Source organism: Xenopus tropicalis, chromosome 4, assembly GCF_000004195.4.
Source record: "Xenopus tropicalis strain Nigerian chromosome 4, UCB_Xtro_10.0, whole genome shotgun sequence".
Taxonomy (NCBI): Eukaryota; Metazoa; Chordata; class Amphibia; order Anura; family Pipidae; genus Xenopus; species Xenopus tropicalis.
In genome coordinates this window covers 19038198-19045324 of record NC_030680.2, presented here as the reverse complement: position 1 = coordinate 19045324, position 7127 = coordinate 19038198, and positions in this window count along the sequence as shown.

The following is a 7127-nucleotide window of genomic DNA, read 5'->3' as shown; positions in this document are numbered from 1 at the left end:
CCCAACCCTGAGATAAAACTTATACTGATATATCACCCACTGGGTGCCCAGCCCTGAGATAAACCTTATACTGATATATCACCCACTGGGTGCCCAGCCCTGAGATAAACCTTATACTGATATATCACCCACTGGGTGCCCAGCCCTGGAATAAACCTTATACTGATATATCACCCACTGGGTGCCCAGCCCTGAGATAAACCTTATACTGATATGTCACCCACTGGGTGCCCAGCCCTGAGATAAACCTTATACTGATATATCACCCACTGGGTGCCCAGCCCTGAGATAAACCTTATACTGATATATCACCCACTGGGTGCCCAGCCCTGAGATAAACCTTATACTGATATATCACCCACTGGGTGCCCAGCCCTGAGATAAACCTTATACTGATATATCACCCACTGGGTGCCCAACCCTGAGATAAACCTTATACTGATATATCACCCACTGGGTGCCCAACCCTGAGATAAACCTTATACTGATATATCACCCACTGGGTGCCCAACCCTGAGATAAAACTTATACTGATATATCACCCACTGGGTGCCCAGCCCTGAGATAAACCTTATACTGATATATCACCCACTGGGTGCCCAGCCCTGAGATAAACCTTATACTGATATATCACCCACTGGGTGCCCAGCCCTGAGATAAACCTTATACTGATATATCACCCACTGGGTGCCCAACCCTGAGATAAACCTTATACTGATATGTCACCCACTGGGTGCCCAGCCCTGAGATAAACCTTATACTGATATATCACCCACTGGGTGCCCAACCCTGAGATAAAACTTATACTGATATATCGCCCACTGGGTGCCCAACCCTGAGATAAACCTTATACTGATATACCACCCACGGGGTGCCCAGCCCTGAGATAAACCTTATACTGATATATCACCCACTGGGTGCCCAGCCCTGAGATAAACCTTATACTGATATATCACCCACTGGGTGCCCAGCCCTGAGATAAATCTTATACTGATATATCACCCACTGGGTGCCCAACCCTGAGATAAACCTTATACTGATATATCACCCACTGGGTGCCCAGCCCTGGAATAAACCTTATATTGATATATCACCCACTGGGTGCCCAGCCCTGAGATAAACCTTATACTGATATATCACCCACTGGGTGCCCAACCCTGAGATAAACCTTATACTGATATATCACCCACTGGGTGCCCAGCCCTGGAATAAACCTTATATTGATATATCACCCACTGGGTGCCCAGCCCTGAGATAAACCTTATACTGATATATCACCCACTGGGTGCCCAACCCTGAGATAAACCTTATACTGATATATCACCCACTGGGTGCCCAACCCTGAGATAAAACTTATACTGATATATCACCCACTGGGTGCCCAGCCCTGAGATAAACCATATACTGATATATCACCCACTGGGTGCCCAACCCTGAGATAAACCTTATACTGATATATCACCCACTGGGTGCCCAGCCCTGAGATAAACCTTATACTGATATATCACCCACTGGGTGCCCAACCCTGAGATAAACCTTATACTGATATATCACCCACTGGGTGCCCAGCCCTGAGATAAACCTTATACTGATATATCACCCACTGGGTGCCCAGCCCTGAGATAAACCATATACTGATATATCACCCACTGGGTGCCCAGCCCTGAGATAAACCCTATATACCTGGGGCCCCACCCTCAAGTTAGAACACAGTCAAAGTGCAATTTAATACCTGTGGTATATACTAAAGGGGTGTCTGCTGGTTCCCAGTCTTTGGGTCTGGCCCAGCAGGGAGGCTCAGAGTGATGGGTGGGGGTTTGGGTGCAGCTTGTAGACCTGTAACCTCATTATGAGCTGATGGGGGTTTGATCAGATGCTGAACCTCAAAGCTGAATTCTGTGATACTGCGCTACTACTATCATAGCCCTGTAAGGTGCACCCTGATGAGCTGGTGGGACTTGAGGCCTGCCGTACTGGGACACCATGGGTGCACAAACTCTGCAGCGAGGTGCCAGTCTACTAGTATTGGCTGCTTAGCAACATGCATGGCCTCTAATACAAGAACTGGCTCTCTGTGTACATGAGTGCCTCCATTGCAAGAGCTGACAGTCTGCATAGCCAAACTCCTGCTGCAACATGTTTCTGTATACAAGGCTTGCCTGTAGCACAAGGTATGGCTACCTGCTTATACCCCTGGTTGTTATTCAAGTCTTTGAACTTGTCTATTCATTGACCTAATATAATATAAAGGCATGGCTGTCTATCTATCTATCTATCTATCTATCTTTCTATCTATTTATCTATCATCTATCTATATACCTACCTATCTAATCTATTATTATTATTATTATTATTATTAACATTTGTTTCTATCTATCTATCATCTATCTATCTATCTATCTATCTATCTATCTATCTATCATCTATCTATCTTTCTATCTATTTATCTATCATCGATCTATCTATCATCTATCATCTATCTATCTATCTATCTTTCTATCTATTTATCTATCATCTATCTATATACCTACCTATCTAATCTATTATTATTATTATTATTAACATTTGTTTCTATCTATCATCTATCTATCTATATATCTATCATCTATCTATCTATCTATTTATCTATCATCTATAATCTATCTATCTACCTATCTATCTATCTTTCTATCTATTTATCTATCATCTATCTATATACCTACCTATCTAATCTATTATTATTATTATTATTATTATTAACATTTGTTTCTATCTATCTATCTATCTATCTATCTATCATCTATCTATCTATCTATCTATCTATCTATCATCTATCTATCTATCTATCAATCATCTATCTATCTATCTATCTATCTATCTATCTATCTATCTATCTATCATCTATCTAATCTATCTATCTTTCTATCTATCTATCTATCTATTTCTCTACCTGTCCTTTGCTGTCTCTCTGTCACACTGTATATAATGGTGGAGCTCTTTGCATACCCCCCATTACATAAATACATATATATATATATATATATCTAGCCTGTATATAGATGATGTAGGCAGGCCAGTCCATGCTGAGTGTAGGGGCTGCTGTGGGACAGGGGCAGCTCCCCCATTTGTTTGCTCACATTACAGGGTAGGGGTGCAACAGAGCTTGGGCAGGTTTCTCAGGAAGCTGATGGCTAATGTTTCACTGGCCTAAAAGGGCAGCCTGGGAAAGAGCTGTCACAGGGCTGTTTTACTGATTATCTGGACTTGTTGCCATTAGGAGACTGGGAAACCGTGCAACCCAGCAGGGTTCTTGAAAGAAAGCGCTGGAAACAGCACGGCCCCCGCTTGCTTATCTGCCTGTCAATAAAGGGAGATGGATCCGACAGCCAGGCCAGGTGCTACAGTCGCACTATCCAAACTGCGCTGCTCTCCATGGAGCGATCAAGCGTGAAGAAAAGAGTCTGCCTGCCCGGGTCCCCCTATATACACACAGGCCCCTACCCCCCAGGCTGGGCCCCTCTCAGTAACTAGGGATAGCGCCAAGTGCTAAGGGGACGTTACAGCCAGTGCCCACAGTATCTCTCTATACCGGTGCCATGTACCCACTGAGAGGGGAAAGGGGGCAGTGCAAAACCAGTTTCATGTGATAAAAACGTAAATAAAACAAAATAAACACACAAACCGGCCGTCAAGATGGGAACGCATTGCCCAGAATTAAATCTATTTATTACCAGAAAATGTGGTTCCTCCTATAGAAATGGAATCAATAGGATCTTCAAATGTTTATTTCAGCTTTAACACCAGAGAAACCATTTTACTTTCTTGCGCTATCAATTTGGAGGGGGAATTAATGGCACCATTTGGATTTCTGAAGCTTTGGGCGGCAGAATCGGTGCGACAGAGGCGCAGGCAATAGCGCTGCGATGAGGGCAAGGCAAGGGCGCTGCTGGGGAGAGAAAGTCAGATGTGTTAGAAATGGCTAATGCATATTTCATTGACTCAGTGAGTAGAAGTTTAGAAGGCTGCTCTGAACCCATGTGTTCCCATAGACTGAGCAATTCCCCGCACTCACAATAATGAGCTTTAATTCTCTACCCAAGCAGAACCTGCGCAATAATAACAGGCACATCGGGCAATCTGTGGCATCGCAGGGCTGGGGGAGCGGCGGCGGGTCCGGGCACATCAGACCCTCTCTGTATGGGGAGACTGCCCGGCCCATGGGGCTGCCTGCAAGGGACCAGGGACCCGATTGTGCCCATAAAGGCAGCCCGGCACCCTGTAGCGGTAAGTGGCACCTGTAGCGGTAAGTGGGCAGCAGCCTATTGCAGCGCAGAATCGCGGCGTTTATTAACCGACGTCATTCATATACATTAATGTAGAGATATTTTACTGAGGGCGCTATATTTTTGTACCTACTACAGATGGGTTATGTTATTTAATTCCAGCCAGAATAATCTATCATCTCACTCTCTCTCTATCTATCTCTATATCTCAATCATTTATCAATAACATCTATAATCTCTCTATCTATAGATGTTATTCGGTACAAACACCTATAACATTACTTATATATGATCCAAATCACGTTTTAATCACCTAGCCAGAGCCATCTCTCATTTATATGTCTATAACTCGGGTATTATTTCATGAAAACATATGTCTATATATTTATTAGTCCATATCTATTATCTACACATCTTTCTCTTTCTTTCGTTTTAATTTATAATATATCACGGATAAATCTATCATTTATATAATCTATCTATCATCTATCTCTCTCTCTCTCTCTCTCTCTCCCTCTCATCTATCATCTATCTATCTATCATCATCTATCATCTATCTATCTATCTATCTATCTATCTATCTATCTATCTATCTATCATCTCTCTCTCTCTCTCTCTCTCTCTCTCTCTCTCTCTCTCATCTATCTATCATCTATCTATCTATCTATCTATCTATCTATCTATCTATCTATATCATCATCTATCATCTATCTATCTATCTATCTATCTATCTATCATCTCTCTCTCTCTCTCTCTCTCTCTCTCTCTCTCTCTCTATCTATCATCTATCTATCTATCATCTATCTATCTATCTATCTATCTATCTATCTATCATCTCTCTCTCTCTCTCTCTCTCTATCTATCTATCATCTATCTATCTATCTATCTATCATCTATCTATCTATCTATCTATCTATCTATCTATCTATCTATCTATCTCTCTCTCTCTATCTCTCTCTCTATCTATCATCTATCTATCTATCTATCTATCTATTATCTATCTCTCTATCTCTCTCTCTCTCTCTCTCTCTCTCTCTATCTATCTATCATCTATCTATCTATCTATCTATCTATCTATCTATCTATCTATCTATCATCTACTGTCTGTTATTATCTAACCATACCCGGTATGTAAGTCCCCTGTCTATTTTATCACCTATTTATTAATTCCTCTGTTGCTCCATTTCTATATCCTCACCACATGATCATCAGCAAGAAAATAGTCTATCCAGCTCTATATTTATCCACAGACAGACACACAGACAGACACACAGACAGACGCACAGACAGACAGACGCAGAGACAGACCAGATGCACTCCTCCTGCCTTGCTGCGCTGCGCCCCACAGTACATTGCGTTGGTTATTGGGGGGGGGGGGGGTATTAGTGCGGGGGAAACTTTTCTAGGCAAACCAAGAGCTGTAACCTATGCATTGCCAAACCAGCCAGTAGGCCCTTCCGGCAATGCAGGGGTTAAGCCGGAGTAGCAGAGGTCAGAGCACTTAGCAAAGCAAACATTACAGTCCATTTATATAATCTGTCACATCTCTGTCCGTCTGTCCCTGTCTGTGTCCCTCTGTCTGTCACTTTTTTTTGGCTTCGACTTTATCCAATCTCCCCCCAATTTCTCTCTCCCTTGTTGCACCTTCCATTAAGACATATGTGAATTCTAAAAAAGTGTCGGTTTTGCGCCTGATGTTTGATTTAATATTATCCCCACATTCTACCCCCCCCCCCCGCCAGCCCCGGCTCTAGCCTGAGACATTAGCTGGATTCCCTGGGGGTGATTGGATGCAATTCGCACTAAGCAGACAGACACGTCCTTGATGTTAAAAATTCACTTTTGCTCAACCTGACAAGGCTCAGTTCGATCTACAGTTGTATTTGTAAGCGCAATGGGCGGAAAGATCTCCCATCAGTAGCCCCCCATCAGTACCCCCCCATCAGTAAGCCCCCCCCCCATCAGTAAGCCCCCCCCCCATCTAAATAACAAGGTATTTCATTGGCACTGGGGCCCAGCTTCCATGCACTGCCTGCTGGGAAATCTAATAATTGGGGGCCATTCTGCTCCCAGAAGCTTTTGGGAAGGGTAAAGAGGCAACAGGCCCTGGGTCCCCATCATGACTTTTATACATATATTACATATTTTCAGTATATACATTAGCTATATCCCAGCCTGCAGCCCTCTCCTGATGTTGTGGAACTGCAGCTCCCTTATCTCCCTCCCTAGGCCCCCTGCCTGGCTACAGACCCCCTCTCCCCCAAACTTGGTACAGTCTGTAGGATCCAGTTGACTTCTTTCCTTGTCCCTTTTCCCTTTAAATCTGGAAGAAGACGTGAGTTGGAACAAGGGGATTTGCGCTGATGCCCTGACCCTTGTAATTGGATTAAATATACACTGGCAGCTCCAAACCAGAGAGGGAGATTGACACCTGCCAAGTGGACTCCCATGTGATTGATTGTGATGAGTCGTGCTGGCTGCAATAATGAAATAAATTGTATGGATAAAACAGCACATTTGTCATTTCGGTGCCATCAAGGGAGGAAGGGCAGTGTGATTGGTGCTGGCTGGGTGACAGCCCCCCCCCAGCACCGGGCAATGGAGGGGACCGGGGAGGCGCTGCACTCACACTGACAGGCCATATTAGCACTTGGAGCCTCTGTTTCTCCAGCCATAAGCTTCCTATTAACATATAGATTGCTGTTCTATTGGAATTGGGGGAATCCAAATATGGATTTGGGGTGGGGGGTCCTTTATACCTAGCGGGCGTCGCACTTAAGTCGCATCCTGCAGCATCAGTAGGAACCACAGTAGGGAGGGAGGGGGGGGGGCATTAGGGTCCGGGCTGGTCATACACTGGCAACA